At 50.5% G+C, this 21426-nt stretch overlaps 1 pseudogene; it reads left to right on the forward strand.

Annotated features, from left to right (window-relative positions):
- The first annotated feature begins 2086 nt into the window (after positions 1-2086).
- Positions 2087-2738, forward strand: LOC128278492 (glucose-induced degradation protein 8 homolog; annotated as a pseudogene).
- Positions 2739-21426: the final 18688 nt, after the last annotated feature.

The raw sequence follows: 21426 nt of genomic DNA on the forward strand, positions 1-21426 counted from the left end.
TTTAAGTGAAACGGTGCCATTTTGTCGGTTTTATGAAGGAGAAGGGCCGGGTTCGGGGCCGGGTTTTCCGGTGACAAAATGGAAAAGAAAATGTGCAACGCTCGAGACGGCGGATCATATAATTTTCATACCAAACTGACAACGGCTGGCTCCGTTGATGATGGCTCACCGATGGGCGGTATGAGTCATAACTTTGACCGTGTACCTCCCACCTAGTGACCGATGCATTTCAATGAAAAATCCTCAGCGCACGAAGCCAACAAAGAATTATGCTTTCGATGGGACAGGAAAAGTGCATCACCACCCGTCGACCCGGTGAGGAGACATGGAGACCAATTTTACTGTCATTTATCCATATAGTCCAAAGGCTCAGACCTGAGAAGAGTGTGTGTAGCGGACACATAAACCAGGAAGAGGCTAGGGCAGCATGCAGCTTGTACACGCGACCACGAGCGGTCATAAAAGTGGTGGACGGAGAGCACCGGGGCAGTAATTTGCCCAAAAGAAACGGTCCAAAAAATGGCGACCCATTTTATCGGCCGAGCCACGTGGAACCGTGTGTACCACAAAACAAGCAACAGGAAAGCGCGGTCTTATTATGACGCTACGATTTTACGATTCCTGTTCATCGCTGGGCCTTTGCTTATGTGCTGTGACCATTACTTGCCAGACAGCGAATCTTTTCAAGAATTTTTGTTACGATTATTTTCAATTTTAAAAGTAATTCTTTCTCGGCGTTCACTGGTTTAGACTTTCGCTTCTTTACGAAAGCAGATATCTGATGGCTCTCTCTCTATCTCTCTCTCCGGGGGGGTGGCGCAGGTTGCGAATTGAAACGTTAACCTGCCAGCTAGTCTGGTCGTGGGCAATTATCGAAGGCACGTAGCCGGTGGATACGTCGGCAAATTAGTGTTGCGAGTGGTCCGTGTGCTGTGTTCCGGAAGCGGTCGGTTGCCCGGAATTGCTGGCGTACCCAACAATCGCGAGCGAAGCACAAGAATCACGGCGATGGCCAGTGGCGCCTTTCTTCCGTGGCTGATTTGCCCGAAGGAATTTCTTCGAAAACGTGGACCGCCCAGGGGAGGGCCAAAAGTTGTTGGGCGTATTCGTTGGCGCCAGCCAGCAGCCTGAGCCCTCGAGGCGCTGAGGCCACGAAGGATTGCCGCACTGCGCCGTAAATCAGGTGCATGTCAAAAGGCCGTTTTGTCGGTTGGCGCGGGACTCCGAAACGTGAAACGTGGCTATCGGTTGCGGCGGGGATGGAATGATTGTATGTGACCGGCCTTCCGGTACCGCCGGTTAACTGTACAGGCCACTTCTGCGAACGCGCACCTCCACCGTGCCACGGCAGCAACGGATTTGGCAATCTTTTTGCCGCCCGGTGCCCGGGTTCAGCCAGTAATCCTTCAGGTGGGAACTCCGGAACAGCGGTAATCATGTTGGTTGCAGCAAACATTGTCGGCTGGTAGCTTCCTTTTTCTTTGCCTGTTTTCTAACCAGCGCATTCCAGTGCTGGCATTCTGGTTGGGTTGCATGCAGGTTGTTTTAGTTCCTTTTTGGAGAGAATTTCATATCCAAAAGCCCTGGGGTGGACTGAGAAGTTGCAGGAAATTCTTTACTTTGCGTATGCTAATGCTACCACAGCCAAAGTACAGTGCAGAAGTCAATTACGAAAGGGGTGGCTGTAAAATGAACACCTAACTCTCGGCAGCTCGAAATGAGCTCACTCGCAAAATATGTGAAATCCTTCATAGGATGTGTTTTTGTAATAGACATTTTTTGGCAAAATCTTGACATCTGTTTTGTGCTTAAGTAGTGAGTACAAGTTTCAACAGGTTTCGTTCCGGGTGACAGCGTTGGTTCGATATTTTGTGATCGAAGAAGGCGTTGATCGAAAGTAACAGTGTAGCAGGAGAATTACCATTTCGTTCACTGCTTTCTGAATGTACGCTGATTTTCAAATTTTATTACTCTTCGAATCTCCGTTCAATAATGTAATTGTTTTGTTTCATTATTAAGTGACATCATCGAACAAGATCCAACCAAGATTAGTGGCGAAGATCTGAAAGACGGTCAAGACATCTCGATGGCGGCGTGGTGGAATCGATTGACGACCCTGCCTGTCAATCAACACGATACTAATAGGATCATCATGGAATACTTGGAAAATGAGGGCTTCATAGAAACGGCTTCGGAATTTCAGGCAGAGTCCGGTGTCGCACTGGCAGTAAGTCCCGGGTCCGCCGCTAAAAGGAGCGCGATCAGAAACGCGATACAGAGTGGCTCCATACGGGAGGCAATCCATCTCGTCAACCAGTCGCATCCGGAACTGCTCGCTAGCGATCGCTATCTGTATTTTCACCTACAGCAGCTCCATTTAATTGAACTTATTCGAGCGAAGAAAATCGAAGAAGCGCTCGGTTTCGCTCAAACCGAAATTTCCGTTACTGTCGAGTGCAATCCGATCGCATTGGACGAGATGGAACAAACACTGACCCTGTTTGCGTTCGAGAACCCGGAACATAGTTCATTCGCCAATCTGTTGGGCCTGGGTTATCGTCTGAAGGTGGCGAGCGAACTTAACGGGGCCATCCTAAAGATGGAGCAGCGGGAGCAGTCGAGTCCCGTAATGATCAACATTCTGAAGCTGATTCTCTGGGCGCAGGCCAAACTGGACGGCAACCACGTCCCGTACCCAAAGATAAGATTTGACCACGGCTACAATTGAGCGGCACTAAACCATTTCGGTATCATTGAATAGAACAATAGCTTGCGTTTCTATAAATTGAATATCGTCTTTCATCGAACACATCCAAAAACTGTTTACCATCTTCTTTGTGCTCTCGTGACAATCGTGTAAACCAAACAGTCGATTGTAGTTCAATGTTCCCCTTAAACCGTGTCTGCACTAAGAACATCAAAGAAAACCCCCTTAGTTCTGGCAGCTGCCTCTTACAGCAAACAACTCATTGCGTTCGGCAAGGAAGCATGCTAATCAAAGAAAATATCGTAATCCTTGTTTTCCTAACCTAAACCATTCTCGTCCCATTCATTTCCCACTTCCGTCCGGACAATAAACCAACACCGACAGCAGAAGTAAATCTTCATCGAAAGCCGATCGTTGCTAGCGTATCTTAGTGTAAAGCGGTGCCAGTGCCCCGGAAAATTCCGTTCTCCTTTTGTCCTGCAAGAAAAATCAGTGCCTCATTCCGCACGCATGGCTAGGCCCTTTGGGCAGACCCTCGACCCAGCTACAGTAATAAGGAAAATCTTCACCACCAACGAAATGGCACGTTCATCGCTCATTTGGATGGGGATTTCGGATTTCGGAATCTGACCCGTCGTTCCGGTTTTCCGGGGGTGGGTTTCACTTCACCAGTTGCACCACCCCTCCCGGGTGGTGGCCAAAAAGGGAAAACAGGAAAACCCTCTGATGCAAAAGTTTCCACTGTTGCACTTTGCAGCCCACCGACACCGTTTCGTTCGTTTTATGCTCCCCCTAGGTTCTGCAAACACACGCTCCGAGGACAACTTTGTGTGAGTTCCAATATGATTTTTTTTGCTCCTTGGGTTGGCTGTAAAGTTCGACAATTCGAAGGCACACATACGCAAACGCACACACACACACACACACGGGCTGATTGGCTTCCTTCTTGGCCGTTTGGGCCGCGTGGAGTGGCAAACTTTTATCTTACGTCGAAATGCGTCTCTCTGCGTCGCGTTATTTGTTCGATAATTTGTTTTTCATCCGGCTCCAATGCCGGATGCTGTGTTATTCTCGTCCTTGCCATTGCGCGATGTTCACACGTGCGAACAATGAGCGCACGTGGAGGGCCACAATCCGATGTTCCTTGATGGTAGAAAAAAAAAGTTTTCCACTCGTTATCGTTCCCGTTCTCGGGCGCAAATCTGCAAATTGCGTTATGCAATTTCGTCGCTCGCAGGCTCCGGCTCCCGTGTAAGTGAATTTACCAAAAGCATTGCGTCGGGCTGCCCTGGGGGAACCTATCCGGCCTTCCTTTTGTTTTTTTATCTGCTCCGTGCGTTTTAGTGCTTACCGGGCCGATGCATTACCGGTGTCGGCGTCATTCGGGGCGCGCGGCGGGGCTATGATCCTTTTAGTTGATAAATTTATCCAACCGCTCTCTCGGTCGGGTCCGTTCAAAGGAAGGTTTATGGTTTCTACCGCAGAGACGCCAAGAGGCCAGCAGAATTGAATCATGGGCGAGTAAATCGAGTCTTTGCGATTTGAAATGGATATTTTTTTTCCTCGAACCCACCCATCTTTACACCCCGCGACAACACGCGTTGCCGGAAGTGATTGTGGAAAAGTTTGCCCAAATTAGCACCCATCGCGAAAATCGCGCTTTGGAACGCAAACAGTTTTGGTCGGGGCGTCGGGAAAACACAAACTTTTCCCGCGTTACGAGCGGGTGGCGAATTTTTGGGGTTTGTAAAAGTTACGCCGGTCGGTGGTCGGTTGGAACATACTCAGGAAAATCCATTTTCCGGTGCAAAACGTGTTTGGAAAACATAATCGTTAATTTCAATTTAGTCCCTCGGCGGGCCACAACCTTCAGCGCTGCGCAGGATGCATTATTTTAATGGTTGACCATTGTCGCGATTTTTAAATTCACAAAGAAGACAGTTTCGTGGCTCTCTGCGGTGGACTGGGAAACATTTGGGAGCAGGGAGTTTTCGAATCCTTTTCAAGGGTCGGTTAGAAAGTTGCACAATAATACGTGTTTGGAAAGCATAAAAATTAATTATCTCTCAATGAAGTGTCGGCCCCCTCCAACGGCACGTTTGAAGGGGGCGGAAAGGAGCGCAGGCGTGTCCTTTTTCTTGCCCCCGATGGACCCGATGTTTAATGTTTTCTAAAAATTGCTTTTTGATTGAAAGGGTTACGCAACCGGCCGTGGAAACCCTTTCCCCGTCACCCCTATCGAGACGATCGACCCCATCGACGGTGGTAAAAAACCGTCAGCAAAAAGTGATATGTTTGTCTTTCTTCAGAAGTCCACTTTGCAATCTGCCTTTGAAGGGGTTCGTTCGTTCGCGTTCTCGAGAATGCTTCGGTATGCAAATTCAGCCCCGGCTTCCGCTGACGAAAGGAAAGCGAAACCTATCAAACCATAAATAATATTACCAGCGTCTAGGGTGGCGAACGAGGGTGGCCCGCGAAATGTCCTTTCTTTGGGCGGACCTTCGCGGACCTCCAAGCGCGGAAGGGTTTGGTTAAATGTGACCACAGCCATAACGACAGTGGCAGCTGGTGGCTGGCCGTTTTGTAGGTTTAGTTTGTCTTACGGAAGGTATACACAAAAAAAAGAAACGCTAGGGAAGAAAGTAAGAAACGGGAACCGAAACGTAGGGCATATAAATTCATAGTGCTCGGTGCCGTGTGGCAGGCCACACACTCTCTCCCGGGTCGCGAACGGAAGGGGCTTCAAAAGGTTCGTCCAAATCCTTCGGGGCTCCATTTCGCCCGTTTGGTTTCATTTGCTTTGGCAAACTTCACTTTGTCCGGGACTCCGCGGAACGTCCTGCGGTTTGACAACAGACACACACACACACACACAGGACCAAAGGCATAAAGTCAAGTGACGGGAGGATTTCTTCCACGGCCATTCCCGGAATCCCCGAGAATTGTGGCCGCGGGCCGTGTGCGGCCAGCGCGCGAAGGTGGATTTACGTGTGTCGTTTTTAAGGCCCTCGTCTACGCCGGTGACATTTGTGCAAAACTTTTCTCTCAGGGCCCAACACCGGAAAAGCCACGGGAACTCGCACACACACACACACGTAAGCACCGCACAGCCGGACTCATAAAAAGCGCCCCCCATAACCGGAATGTTTGTGCAGCTGAGGCTTGGACATTGGGCCACCTTTTAACGAGGGGTCGAGGGTGACGAGATCTTTCGCAAACTCGCCGCCGCCGTCGTCGTCGTCGTCGTTCTTCACCCTTTCCGAGGGCGCAGGCCTTCGACTTTACTGCAGCAAAGTGTCGCCACTGAAGGATACTCGAATGGCGCGCGCTAGATAGGTGGCCAAGAAACCGGCACGCCACTAGTGACTCTGCAACGTCCCCAACACCCCAGCTGCTATGCAGATGAACTTTCGCGCAACGGCCGCCCCAACCGGAGGGGCCGTCGCTGCTCCCCGGTGGGATATATTTATGCTGCCGTCCTTCGGAGCACCGGCGTCGCTTTATTTGTCGTGGGCTCGGAGTCGGAAGGAGTCCCGAGGTTTTTTGCCCACCGACCACGTTCCATATGTGGGCTGCCGTAGCCGTAGCTCGTCGCCGGCTGGCCGAGCGGCCGGCCGCCGAGTGCGATCTAATGATGTTTTCTAACGGGTTTAGGTTAGCTTCTTCGCCGGAGCGGACGTACTGGGAACCGGAACTGAATTCCTCCAGCACGCGCGAGCGCTCGTGAGAGAGAGAGAGAGAGAGGGAGAGAGGGGGCGTAAAAACGGGAGTCGAGGCATTCCTCCCGAACCGTACCATGTCCTGCATGCAAATATTAAGACGTCCGAGACCGAAAAGGAAGCGCTAGACTTTTCTGTAAATGTGCTTAGAATAAATTAAGTGGGTTTTATTGGGCCGCCACCGCCGCAGGGAGGGGTACACGGCGTGGGTGGGGTGGGTGGTGGTGGTCTGCACCCTGCTACGACCCTGCTAGGTCTCGTGGGGCCTCCTCGGCCAGTGGTTCCGGGTTCCGGGAACCCGTCAAAGGGGGCGCAAGTCTCAAACAGGACACATCAGCTCGGCAGTTTGGCAATTTATTGAACAACTTTCACACTGCAGTTTAATGCAGTTTAATCGATATCACCCACCTTGGGCAGTGGCGGGGAAGGCGCTGTTGACACTATTTTATGATTGTCACTGCCGAGTAAAGCCCGGCCGTGGTAATTAGTTTTCCCGGTCGAAAGTTTTCGGCCCTCCGAGACGGGCACCAAATGGGTGTATTATACGGGCAAATCGCTTCGAAAAGTTTGCGAAAGTGAAGCGACTACTAATGGTAATGTTTATTAAATCTAACTATGCTTTTTCCCGCAGCGGGTGGCTTTTCGTTGCGCTGCTTGGGGTCTCATAGAGGGTTCCTTGCTAAATAATAGGAATCAATTCATTCAGTTTTTCAAAATGTGTTTAACAGCTACTATCATTACGCATCTAACGCAACATTGGTTGAAGGTATCAGGGTGCACGTTAGACGCAAAAAGATCTTGCAAAAATGCTAGCAGTTGACCACACGACAGTTTTCCATCGCCTGAGTGCCATGGGAATGATTAGGAAAATATCTTATTACGTTCCACATGAATTGAAAGAACGTTACATTGAAAGAATGACAACCTTTTGCGAATTACTGCTTGCACGGCAGAAAAGAAAGGGGTTCTTGTACCGAATCGTCACTGGTGATGAAAAGTGGATTTATTGGGAGAATTCTAATTAATTAGGGAAACGATTTGGCAGCACAGCGGTTCACTTCTTATGAAAGTATTGAAACAATGGCTCTCTGATTGGATCGCTTCTAAAGATAAGGAGTTTTATCGACATGAAACTCGTAAATTATCTGAAAGATGGGAGAAAGTAGTAGCTAGCTGCGGATAATACTTCTATTCTATTTAGTCATATATTTTGCGTTTGTAGTTAGGTCACAATTGTCGAATTATAACCGAATGAATTAATTCAGATTCCGCATATTTTTAGAATTGGATCGGTCGAGAAAACATCACAATAAATTGTTAACTTTAATGCAACATGCACGATTCTTGAGCCAAAATTACTGTAAAACAATTGCACCGATTATCCCTCTGCCGTGTGCTAATAAATGATTCAAAACCGCTCCGCAACTGATACGGGTACGAACGACAAGGCGCGGGATTTTAGCTATCGAAATTTATTGGAGGCTCTCCAGTAAAGTATCGCCAGTCTTTTCTCCATCTCGCAACTCGTGTGCCTTCAAGGACTTTGTATGCACTCACTGGCGATGCATCTCAAGACATTTTATTTCCTCCGCAAAACGGCGCCAAGTGCCGACCCGGGGATGCACTTTGCTGTGGGGCGGATATGCTAAACCTCTCGGTGCCATAAGCCGCGTTGCCGTGGGTGGCCTCGTTGCCCATAAAACGGGCGTACTGCAAATTTGATGCTCAGCACATGCAGCACAAACTGCACGGATCTCCACAGCAGCGGAAGGCACGGAGGTACGGAAGAGACACACACATAAATGAGGCGCACTGGCGGCGGGGATCAGCAGGATGCGATAAAAATGTGAAGCACCCGTTTGCTACATTCTACCGGATCTCCGGGTCCTTACGCGGCTGGACAGCAGCAGTGTGCAGCACTAAATACGTGTGTATTGGGCATAAAAATGCTGTTGCGAAGGACGAGCACTACTCAGGATCCCGTGTCGCGGGGCCAACCTTTGGCCCCGGTGGCCAACGAGCGTGTCACGCGTCGAACGAATGTTTGAGGGATTTCTTCCGGCAAACCGGAAGTAGATAATTTAAAACACCATCGAGCATGGGTCGATTTGGCTTCGGGCGCTGCTGCACTTCCCCGGGGCCACTGCCGGTGGCCAATGTGGCACGTGATGGCCAGTTCGAACACACACACACATATGCTGGTGGCGTTTCGTTAGTTACGAAGCCAAGGCGTTGAGCCAAGGCTATAAATTTTTGCTAGTTTATGTTTATATCCCTCAACATAAATCCATAGATACCGCCGCAGCGTACTAAGCTACGCCACGAACCTACGGCCAACTGGCAACAGCAGCATCACCCCTTTTCGGCGGCGACCAGAGCCCGTGTCTTCGGGCTCGGGGTGAGAAAATTGGCCAGCGTAAAGGCTAGAAAACACCAAAAGACGGACTCAAGACGATCGACGAGAAAGAGCGAGAGAGAGCGCCCGTGATGAACTCCTTCGAGAATACGGTCCCGGAGATGGCCGTTCGGTTGGTCACTTCCGGCGATCCTCGTGGGTCTCGCCGGGAGTACTCCGGCACTCGCAGCTCTAGCTTCCGCATCCTTTTTGCCGGATCGATAGGGTGGGAAATAAAACACAATTTAATATAATTTTACAATCCAGTTAAACTTCCATTAAATATGTTTTATGTGTGGCAAATTTTGTTGCCTTTCTAGTGGTCGGTCGGTCGGTCGGTCGGCCACCCACCTTCAACGGGTTGCGTTGGGGCGCCGGGGCTACGGTCCGTTTCGGAAGCCGGTCCCGGATTCGATTTCGACGCGACCCACACTCGTGTTTATTTCGACCACAGTATCCGCAGCATGAAACATTAAAAAGCGCAGCGCAAAAACCGCGCAAACAAGATTCGCTGGCGAATCTCCTATTATCCCAGTCCCAGTCGCCGAAAAACGGTGGATAAACATGAGGTTGGTTGGTTGGTCGGAAAAACAAAATTAAGATACCTTCGGCCAACGGGCGGCGAATGAGGACGGGCTTCCCAGGACCTCCCCGTTGGCCGTGGAGATTCCCGAGCGGTCGAAGAATCGAAAATAATTAAATATTTAGCGAATGGCAGAATTGCTGTCGGTTTGTGTTGGAGCAAGTATTTTTTTTTCCTGTTTTCGGTTGGTGGATTTTATGAGGTGGCCAGGTCGAGCTGCGAGAAGGTGGAAAATTGGTTAATAAAACCCGGCCACCGGATAGGATGGTGCTGCTTCCGGCTAGGGGGCAGGTCAGAATCGGTGGAACGAGTTGGTCAATTTACAGAAAACTGGAGGGCTTTAAACCGGAGAAGCTGCGTCTTGGAGCACTGTCTTGTGGCGCTGATAGGAGGCACTAAGAAATGCACGAGCTGCGAGAAGAGAACAACGGCACCCGGAAAACAACTTCCCAGCCCTGCAACGTTTGATCTCAATTCGTTATGAGATGCTAGTTCTCTGTGTCTGTGTGTGGAGTCAGGTTCGTGCCCTTTCTGCATCCTTCTATTCATGTGGTTCGGTGTTTTTATTTGGTCGAGCATTAAAGAAGCTACCAGCGAAGAAGTGGATCCCCTTTCCTTGGAGAGTCATATTGCTTGCTGGGCAAGCAAACCCACCCAAGTATCGCCAGCCGTTGCACGGACACGGCGGCCCACCAGCACACCTCTTCCGGTTCTCGGGCACTCTTTTTACGATCGGCTCTATTTCCGTGCATAGTGCACATATCGTCGTCGTCGTCTCGGTCGTCGCATTTGGGCTACGCCGTGCCGGCAGTGCCAGTGGTGTTTTCCTGTGGGGGTCATGGTAATTCCTGATCCCTTTCCCCATTCCGACCCTCGGAACCCAAGAAGACTGGCCACCCTCGCACGGGCGATAAGATGCGCTGGCGGTGGCGGCAAAATGGAGCGAGTGTCTCGCGGAAATTGAAGGCAGTTACACCGAGATGAGCATAAATTTTCGTAACATTCGGTCCGTTTTGGGGGTCGGCTCCGCGGGCCGCCCTGGCCGGGAAGGAAGTACTTAGCCCCTTCAGCCCCAGGACTCTGGGGCTTCCTGGGATTCGTACGCCGAACGATGCACTTTATGAGCGGTGCAATAATTTATTTATACGACGAAACGCTCATCTCGGCGAACGTTGGCCGCGTTATGTTCTCGGCGATGCTCGTCACTGTGTTTGACTTCGGCCACCGAGAACTTACGACTGAGCCGGTGTGTGAGCTAAAGGCTTTGCACCTACTGTAACTGGTCCACGGTCCGTACAAAACACGTTGTAGCTTCATGGAAACCGATTTATAATTCAAATAATACGCTAACCCGGTACGGAGTGGCAAATGAAGTTGGGGATGGCCAACTAATTGGATTTGTTTAACGATACTTTGCCGCCGTTTTCCAGCGTTTTGTTGAAGGCCGCGCCGACCGTGCTTGTGATCGTTGCAATCGAAAGCTGATGACGGCGGCTACGGTTTGTCTGCCAGAGTGCAGAAGTTGAAGTGTAATTTCAACTTCACCTAACCGAACGAAAATCCCAAGAACGCCAAATGCATCATTATTGGCAGTCATCGGGCGTGCATGATTCACACTCCGTGAGCCAGCGCCGACCGACTCCCGATCATTACGCTGCGATACGGACCGATGGTAACCGATGTCGCCCGAATAACGGTTATTAGCGTAGAGTGAACCAATTAGGTGCATGCAATGCAGATATTTTGCCTCCCCGCCGCCGGTTCGCCGTACCTGGAAAATGCAGGAAAAAGGGCGTACAAAATCGAACCTGGTGGAAAAACGGAACTTTCCAGACTGAAAGGAACCCACCTGTACATAGTTTTTTTTTGCCAGCCCCATCGTTTTGTGGTGTTTATTCAGCACTATATTCGTACCAATAAGGCGCCAGTTGGACCCGTTTTTTTTTGGTGTGTCAGTCTCAATTTTCTTCAAACCGGTACCTATAATTTCCATGCGCAAGCCAAAGTTTCATCAAATTATGAAACTCCTACAAGCAAACAAAAAAAAAATGCTGGCTGTAATTGTTGATAAAGGTTATCGGGGCGGTGGATCGCACGATCGCCCACCGGAAAGCTGAAAATACGAATTAAAAGTTTTCCCTTTCGCGCCGCAGTACCCGAGGGATGATGGCGTACCGTAGGAATAAGTGCACCGCCTCTGCCCCTGAACAGCTGTTTTCTTACTTATGCTACAATGTTACACTGCTCTTGACTTTGGCTCCCGTTGGCTTGGCGTGACGCGCTGCACAAGCCAAACCAATTCGAAGAGTGGAGTCCGCAATGGGAGTCGCCGAAACGCAAAAACCGAAAATCTGTTGTCGGAATTTCGATCGGCAAAAGTCGTCGTGAGCCGGTTCAAAATGTCGTCCACTTCCAGGAGCGTTCCGCTAAAAACTAGTTTCGTACTCGCCGAGTTTGCTCCATAATCAATTGAAATGATAATTTCGCTTTCAAACTTTCAGCGACCCCACGAGGGGTGCGGATCGCCGGAGAGAGAGAGTGGGGCACACCCCGCGGCATAAGATTTATGGTACTTTGGGAGCCAAACTTCGGCGTGCGCGCTCTAGTTCTGCGAGGAAAAGGAGCCAGGAGAAAAAAAGAAAACTAGACTCTATTAGCCGTACCAGTGCCAGCCAGCCAAGGGACTGAAAGTTGGCCTCCAAAGTGCGGGCCAAAATAAAAGTCCAACAAAAAACGGAGCGAAATGAAAACGATCACGAAACTAGATTGGCTTTGCCAGCACACGCACTAAAATGGCTAGCAAGTGTCTCGCAAGAAGACAAAAGGAAAGGACACGGTGGAGCCTTCAGAATGCTATACATCCGTGGCCATGTAGCGACTAAGTGGAAATCTACGCAGCGGTTCACGCAGCATGTTCCGCAGCGTGCTCCGTCACATGTTAATCAACACCGGCGGGGCACCGGCGGGCCACTGGGGGTAGGGGGCCCTGGTACGGGCCGGAAAATAGCCCGCGAGGAAACGAGCAGTCGTTCGGGTGAGACAATGTCCTTTCGGGGCGACCGACCGACCGACCAGCGCTGGCAGCGAACGGCGTGTTCCGGATTTTCCCGGCGCCAGCAGGTCGAGCGGCGCCGCCAGACGCGTCCGGCTGGCGCCAGGTCGCCGGAGCGGCCGTTTTTGCTGGCCGGTCGTGAGTGTCCCGACCGAAGGGACCTTTCCGTGAGCGAGCGAGAACTCGCCCGTTCACGCGCGTGAGAGTTTCCACACGCTCTCATCAACGAGTTGCGCTCCGTGCCCGTGTTGGTGTGCGTGCCAGCCGGGGCAAAACTATCCACCAAAGGAAACGCCATTCGAACCATAGCTTCCGATTTGGATCGCATTAAAGAAAATTGGAAATGAAAGCCAACCAAAAAAAAAAAAGGAACGTGAAAAGAAAGCGAAGCGACAGATAAAATGATAAAAATCAGAACGGCAAAATCGGACGCGAATCGCGCCGGCTGACAACGGGGCCATGACCTCAGCGAGCACGGCCGGGATCGGTGTTGGGCCTTGTGAGTCGCAGGCGCGGCATCCGTTAACGTCTGGAACCACCGTCACCACCACCAGCAGCAGCAGGTCGGTCGGTCGGTTGCTTCAACTGGTGGCCCCTATTTTCGGGATGCTGGACTCCGGGGCCAGGCTAGACAACCCGGGTGGACAACTGTTGAAGCGCTATCCTGGAAGCGATCCCATCCCCGTGCTTGGGAGTCGCTATTTTCGGGTGGGAAATCCTCCTTTTGTTCGCCAAACCAGGGACAGTGTATTTGTTTTGCTATTATCAGGGAAGAAAGCCTAGCGCGAGAAACGGCGGCCATGGGTAGTACTTCTAAATGGCCCGTCGATTAGTGAAGCCTTAACGGGGGAAGTCCCGAAATTAGCCGACCGTTGTTAAAGCTTTGCGAACTAACAGTTATGGTGTTAGCAAACACTGCGATAGTTTTACGCAGATGGAGATTAAATTGCCGTGCCGTGTCTCGCGTGTGTGTGTGCGCGAAGCCACCGGGAAGAAGTCGTTATTACATGTGATGAATATTTTCTACCATAATGACCACAGCTTCCCTTCGGTCCGCATCCTCGGCTCGGGCTCGGACTCCCCAATACCGATGGTTCCGGTCTGCGAACGCGCAGCAACCCAAAAACTTTATCAATAACAAATTTAATTATCATAAAGTCGTCTTAATTATACCCTTTTTGGTGACGGCGACTGAGGCGTATTCGTAAATTTGTCCATTTTCGCAATGCTGTGTGGGGGACCTGATGCGACCGCCAGACGCGGGTGGACATCGTTCCGTGGTCCTTTTGCACGTGGGCCGCACAAACTTTCGCCGGCGAGCAAAACGCAGAAGGTGATTTGTGCGGAACGACCGGCCGGCCGGCCGGCCAGCCGGACGCAGTTAAGCACTATCGACAGAATATCGGCGGCCCCCGGCGGGGGGTTCCGGATGCACCCGACCATGACGTGCAACCGCGTGCGGCTGGTCCGTTGACTCACTGCAGGAGGACCGAAGCTGGAGCTGAAAGAAAGAAAACTCCGGAAAACACATTCACCCAACACCGAAACCCCGGACCAGAAAAGAAAACCGCCAACGTTCGGTGCGGGCTCGTCCAAGTTTCCTCCATTTAATTTCGTCGTCCGTGGAAAGTTTTTCCAACGGGTCGGGGTCGTCGCGCGATTGCGTCGGGCATTTTCGGCTCCTTCGGCCCGCGATCGGAGTGTGGATGATGAAAAACTACACTTTGCCGGAGGCCCCGGGACTGCTACCGGAAAGGCGCTGACGCTATTGTGGGACGTGATTAGAATGATCGATGATAAGTGTTATTGGCGAATCCGATGTCCGGCCCGGCAGTGCAGTGCGCTTTGGCGCTCACCGAAGACTGCACCATCGCGGGGACGATGGGGAAAATTTGCGCAGCTGCAGCTGGGTAGGACGCGCGAACTTGCAAAGTGTGCTCTGGCCTGCTTCGATCTGGAAGCTGCGGTACGCCGGAGGCCGGTTGCCTGGCCCACCCGGTTCGTCATCCGGTCCACCCGTGGTGTTTGATGAGTTTTCCCGGTTTTCCCGCCAAGGCAAACTTTTTTCCACCATCGCCCGGTGCGCTATTTATTAATCCATTTACTTTGGCTAGCCAGCTCGGTCAACACACATGCTGCCGGTCGCGCGCGCGCGCCACTTTGCAAATAACAGACTTTTTGGGTGCTCGAAAGCTGGCTGAAAAGTTGGTTTCCGATTGTTTTTCTTCGGGCAGCCAGGGAAGAGACAGTGCACAGAAGTTTCGCACTGGGGTGACATGATGTGCGATCCAGACAGCCGTCGACGCATCTTAGGTTGACGATCAATTCTTGCTTTTGTTTCATTCAATTGCAACAGAAAAAGGACGATAGACGTGAAGGTGGATGAGAAAAGGCAAGAATCGAGTCAGATATATCCTTCCAATAACAATATATCCTTCAAATAATAATAACAACATATCCTTCAACTTCAACAAGCCTACATCTAGCAACCATTGCTATTCTAATGTCTGACCTAGAAGTCATAACAACAGCAACGTTAAAGTGATTGATGAAAAGAGATCTAGTCTTCTTACAAAATGCCACTTCTTTCTTTCGTGCAGTCGCGATAGCAATGCCTTAATTATACTTTCTGAATTAATTCTTTCTGTTGCTGTTTTTGTAAAATGTTTGACCAAAGTGTTCGACTACGTTTATCCGTGTAGTGAAAATGGTGCACTGTTTGCGTAACAATAAGCATAAATATTCGTGGGCTGTAATTGCTCCCAAAGGTGCACAAATTTCGTAGTTCAACACATGTGTGTTCCCGGGTTTATTAGGTAATCCGACTCCGCGTGTCGGCATAAAAACAGGACACCAACAAGCAGCAGCGCGGCCTTGCGAAACGAAATTCGATCATCTTCTTATACATATTCAATCACCCGGTGTGACCGCTGCAGCATTCGGCCCGGCCACGTGTGCCGACGGTCGTAACCCTTAACCGCATCGAATCCGGAACCGGTGTTCGGTATGTAACATTGGTTTTTATTGAATTTTTAATTCGTACATTTGAATTTATTGCCTTTCACCCGCACCCTGGGGACCGGTGAAGGATTCCGTCGGAGCTCGGACTTTTTTTTTCCTGCCGACGTCAGCCGTAAGTTCGGAAGATATGAGTTCTTCCGGCTCAGCGCGGCGCGTCGCCTTCGTGTGCTTTCTCCGCCATCGATTCCGAGCGAACCCCTAGTGAAGCCCGAGACCGTGGAGTAATTTTACTGCCCTGGCACGTTTCACCGAGCCTCCGACCGGGAGATGAGTGAGTCACCGGAATGTCTCAATAAGAGCCGCTCCATCGTGGTCCGCCTCTAATTCCATCATTTTCCATCCTCGTAACATATGTATTTCGGCACTCCGGACTCCCGGCCGGTCCCGGTTCGGTCAATCACACTTGCCACCGGTGACTTTTAGCACCCCCCACCGTCCTTCATTCCCGAGCCAACGATACCGTCCTGCGGGAAGGAGTTCTTGTCCAATACCGCCCGCCCATTTGGCGGCTGGGCGGATCGGGAACGGGAATTCTACTTTCCGACCATTTCGATTGGAACCTCTGTCAAACCATGGCCCACGGCACCCTCACGGTCGGATTGTATCGTGTCCGTCCGTTGCTCCTTCCCGACAGGATGTTATGATTTTTATAAGTTTTTATTATGCTTCCCCATAAATTACTCGTCGGCTTTAATGCGATCGCGCCTTCGACGTGCCCGGTCCGGGTGATCATCCCGGGACCGGGAGCCATAAACGCGAAACTTCCTGGCGACTTTACTGTTCCTGTGACCCGCGACCTGGAACTCCAATCCAACCGGTCATATTCTTCTAACGGAACGACATAACATGCCCGTGACGCGAGTTGACCAATGTCGTGACGTTAATCAGCCCGAAGGAGGGCACGGGGGTGGCCCTTTGGAACGTGCTCCGGGCGCAATAATCCTCCCGAAACGTGTGTAATTTTGTCGTCGTCGTCGTTATTTATTCACCTCTCTGACCGGAAGCTGCTCATCGTCGACCGGCTCACCTTGGGTTTGCGCCGGTTTTACGACGCTCAATTTCTCCGGGAGGGCGCGCAAAAACGCAATCTTTAAGTAACTGGTCCTGTGTCGTGTCCTCGGCAGCAGCAGCAGCATCGTCAAAACTGGGGATGCATGGACCGGCGACTTTTTGGGCACGTTTTATGACACCCGCTCCCGATGCTAGGCGTCCCTGAGAGTGCTGCAGTCATGTTCGGCGAAAAAATAAACTAAACTGCATCACCGACACCGGATCACGCCGCAAATGGATTGGAGGGATTGTCCGGGATGGTTTGAAGTAGAAAAAAAAGTACAAATATATAATATACGATCGTATATATACGCCGTTAACTCCGATGCAGGTGTTGGAGTGGATTACTGACCCCTGCCGGATGCGGGATCGTAATTCCTGGACACCGTACTGTCCGAAGTCGGACAGCCCAACCGGTAACGGTGCTCGTCCGTGTCGCAGGCAAGTCCGGTGAATTTTACGACCATCTTGTAGACGTTGACGCCAAATGGCGGAGTTGCGGAGACGTTTGGTCGTAGTAATAAAAATAAAACAAACAGCAAACAGCGTCTTCTCGGGTCTTTCGGTCAGAAGCATTCCTCTTCGGTAGTTCATCAAAACCCGGCGGTCCGCGTCGCTGGTAATGGGGTCCGGCTGGTGTCGCTCCTCACGCTAATCACGTTAGGTCCATAAACAATCCATTTGGTGTCACAATTTGCGCGTATGCGTGTCGTTTGTAGTTCCTTCTTTTTTCGCTGTGCTGTTGTCCCTCGAGGGAGTTTGTTGAAAAAAACAAACGGATGAAACAAATATGCGCTTTTAATGGATTGCACGTAACGAGGCAACTGTCAGTGAGAGGTTTATGCGGGCTACATAATTAGGTTTTTAGTAGTCCATTTTGATGATTTTCTTCGAGAGAGGACCAGGAATTGTATGTGACCGATGGGATTGACGGCCCTTAGCGGCCGAGAGCTTCAAATACTACTGATATTGATTCTGTTAAAAATATGTTGATACACCGTTCTCAGCATCGATCACATAACAAGACACCTTTTCGACGACCTTTAGGAATAGTGTTTTCGTTACTCAACTTCGGGACCATCCGAGTGGCCTTTCCGAGTTTCTAGCTCAGTCCATACCGATTCCCGACCCAAACGAACTCTCCCGAGTGGGGGGCGTCATGATGTAAGGACCTGGTCACAATTGGGACCAAAACAAACCAAGAAGTACCGGCCGACGAGTAGAGAGAGACCGGGCGGAGTATCGACTGCATAATAAATCAGAGCAAGTGATATGTGCATGTACACGTTTATGATGGTCTCCTCATGCAACGACGTCGACGGCGAAGACGACGATGATGATGATCATGATGATGATGACGTTCATAACATTCCGAATTCCGGTGCGGTCCCCTTTCCGGCCCACGGGGATAATGATATTGGCCGTGCGCTTGGACACGATTTGGAAGTTATTTTTCCCACCTTCAGTCGGTACAGTCGGTAGCGAAAGTGGCGCAACGGCAGCGTGAACCACCGGCTCGGAATAGCATTTTATCAAACACCTTTCTCCGATGGTCACCAAAGACCGACCAAAAGGGAACGGAATTTAGCGAACAAAGTAACTACATTTGCCTGCACCGTCTGTCACAGAAGTGTTGCACAAACATTAGTTTTGTCGGAGATTTTCTGTCGCCCTGTTCCCATGAGCCCCGGGATGCAGCATCCCTTTTGGATGGCCCGAACTCCCGGTCCAGGGGACCAACGGGTGGGCGAGCGGTCACGTTTACGATGGCCGACATAGTGTTTTCGTGATGTGATTTGGGTCTATTTACAAGATTACGGCGGACGCGCAGAACGGACGACGCTGCAGGGTCGAGGATAATGATGAGGACGATTACGATTGATGACGACGGCGAATGAATTGTACACCGGCCGGAGACGGGACATCCGAAATCCGCAGTCCGCAGTGCCCGCAAACGACCGGCGCGCAAAATGTCCCGATCCTCTTGATCCTGGCGCAAAAAAGGCGAAACGGAATGGGTAAGAAATAAGGTTTCAATCAATCATAAACTGGGTGCCTCCGTGTGCCACTGTGCGCTGTTGGAAGGGCCATCTTACCGCGAGCATTGGATTGTTACGGTCACTGCATTTCAGTGAAGAGGAGCTAAGGAATGGATTGTTTAGATTTTTGGTTTACTTGTATACTTTCTTTGTACTTTCATTTAATACGGAAAACCTGGTCCAGAGTGTCCAACAGCGTTTACATTTTATAAGCTCTCATTTGCTCAAAAAACATTAGGCATCTTAATTAGGTTTCAGCTAATTTCGAAGCTTACCAAATCAGCTTCGTATGCTATCGGGCGTTTTGGAGCAATTCATTGCATAATGCATGCCACATGACAATAAAGGAGTGGTGCTGCACTTCCGTTGCTGTCGATGATGCAACTGCAAATCTGTTCGAAAAAAACAATAGAAAGGGAACGACATAACCCAAACGACATGACCATTCCCAGTGTTTGGTCATTGCGCGAACCCACCGGGGAGCCACTAGAAAATAATCACCGAGAAATGCGCCAATCCCCGAGAGTGCTTTCGACAAAACAATTAAACGGCGGTGTGAAAACCCCATTTCATCGGTGCCATCGGCAATTTTCGTGCATCGCCGGCCCTGCCGTGCCCTGCCACGTTGCCACGGACGCTTGGATTTTTCTTGCCGGTGGGCGAAAATCTTTCCTTCGCGTCCTCCTTCAAAGGGCTTCGCTCTTGAGGCTACGGTCCCGGACCGACAAGTGGTGAAAACGTCAAGAGTGATGTCCCCTTGAAGCGGGGTGCGCTCTTTCTCGCCCTTATCTCTCGGCCTTTGGCCAGCAGAAGTGGAGCGGTCCTGGTTTCCGGCTAGTTAAGCACATGGCCCCGAAAACTTGGCCCAGGTCCAGCCGCCGGCAGCAAAGTGGTTCATTTACTCATGCCCGAACCGAACGGGCACCGATCGCTTCTACGGATAGTTGCAGTTCCGTAGTCGACTTCCGGTTCGCTTTTCTTTGCGCCCAACTTTTTTTTGTGCTGTCCATCGCGCACTCTAATGTACGAATGATCTTTCGGAAAGCGTAGCTTTGGCTTAAGATTCGGCTCGCGAATTTACATTACGGGCCGAAGGCAGCCAAAACGGAGAGATTGAGCGAAATTGGGCTTGGGAATTTTCCGTTTTGCCTTTGGCGAGCGTTTGTCGACGACAAAAAGATGACGCTTATTGATGGGTGGTTGATTTTTATTTAATGTCGCTTCGCTTGCGGCTCGCTGCGGTTTTCGGGCAATGGCAATGGCAGCTTCCGGAGCAGGGACCTCTGGTGAGTGCGTCGCTCGAGAGCGAACGGAAATTAGTGCGAATTTATTGATTAAAGCAACGGGCCGGGGGAAAGAATCTGCGGAACGCCAGTTAGTCTGCCGCGGACCGGCCGACTTGAGGCCGAACAAAAACTGGACTCCGGTTGACGTCGGGGCTTAAAATGGAACCGGAAAACGTCCCAAAGAATGCCAGAAAAAGCGAAACAGTATGCCCAACAGCGTAACGTCGGCTGGCAGCAGAATGCACTTTGCCGGCGAAAGATGTCCTTTCGGCCGATGAAAGTCGCACCGAGAAGGAAAAAAAGAAAAATGTTGTTTAATTTATGGGCACTGTTGCGACTCACTGTAAGCTAATTTTTCTTACACCGCTCCGTTGACGGCACCGTGCCGGAGCGAGAGAGTGCAAAAAAAACGCACTCTTTGCAACCTTTTTGCCGTTGGTTCAACTCAATTTTAAACGCATTTTTCCATTTGCCGTCCAGCAGTGGAACGGCTTCTCGGGGTGTCCTGTGGGTTTGGGGTCCCTTTTCCCAGTGGCTGTAACGTAGGTGCTCGGAAACGAACTGGAACGGAACGGAACGGCCAAGGTGGCCGCTGGTGGCCGATGAGGTAATGATTTATTAAAATGCAGTGATATAATTTTCTGCTCAGGAAAACTCGGTTGCTGTTTGGAGGGGGCATTTTCGTAGCCGCGTGGAAAGAGAGGAAAAATCAACGCACTTCCCGGGCCACGTGGGTCGAATTAAATCAAATTTTCTCTCCCTGCTCTGGCCGGGGTTGGTGGGTTGGTTTTAAATTAGTTGCCGCCTCGGAATCGTGTGCTGGTGCCACCACCTGTTCGACCTGAGAATATGGTCGTTATACCTGATTTTTGGCAACGCGGACTATTTACGATTTCGGAAGGAATTTTCGGAACGAAGATGGTACATTCCGGCGTTAGTAGTGGATGAAATGGGGTGATTTATGAGCGCGCGCTCGTCCCGTTGGCCAAATAATTTCACCAATCGAAACGCGTTGCCGATCATTAGCAGGTGTAGCCGCGTCTTGGCCGAGTGGCAATTTATTGCTTTCTTCACGATCGCGCAGCTATCGGCCACCGGGCACCAGTTGCGAGCTACCTCGGAAAGGAAAGAAACTGAAATCAAAGCCAATCGCTGAGCTGAGCACAGTTCGTTTATTTTCGCGTTCCCCATTCGGATGAGAAAATGAGAGCCGACTCTCGTTTTAAACATTATTTATTGTTCAATGATGACAGCAAACCTAAGTCAGAGAAGGGTGAAAAAACCGATGTTCCTCATCTGTTGCATGACATCCGCTTTTCGCATTATTAATCACACTTTTCCAAAACTAAGGGTAAACTTATGCCCTGCACGAACCATGTGTCCGACTACAAATTCGCGAACATGAATTCATATTTTCCTATCAATTGCTTTACGATGCTCCCGAGCGTCGTGCGAGATTTATCGATGGCGTAAACTTGGAAAGAGCCCTTAGCATAATTTTCCATCCCAAACAGCTCGACTCAAATTTATCACTGCATCGGCTTTCGGCGGCCGCGACATCTACGAACGAAGAT

This window comes from Anopheles cruzii, chromosome 2 (assembly GCF_943734635.1).
Source record: "Anopheles cruzii chromosome 2, idAnoCruzAS_RS32_06, whole genome shotgun sequence".
In the NCBI taxonomy this organism is placed as follows: Eukaryota; Metazoa; Arthropoda; class Insecta; order Diptera; family Culicidae; genus Anopheles; species Anopheles cruzii.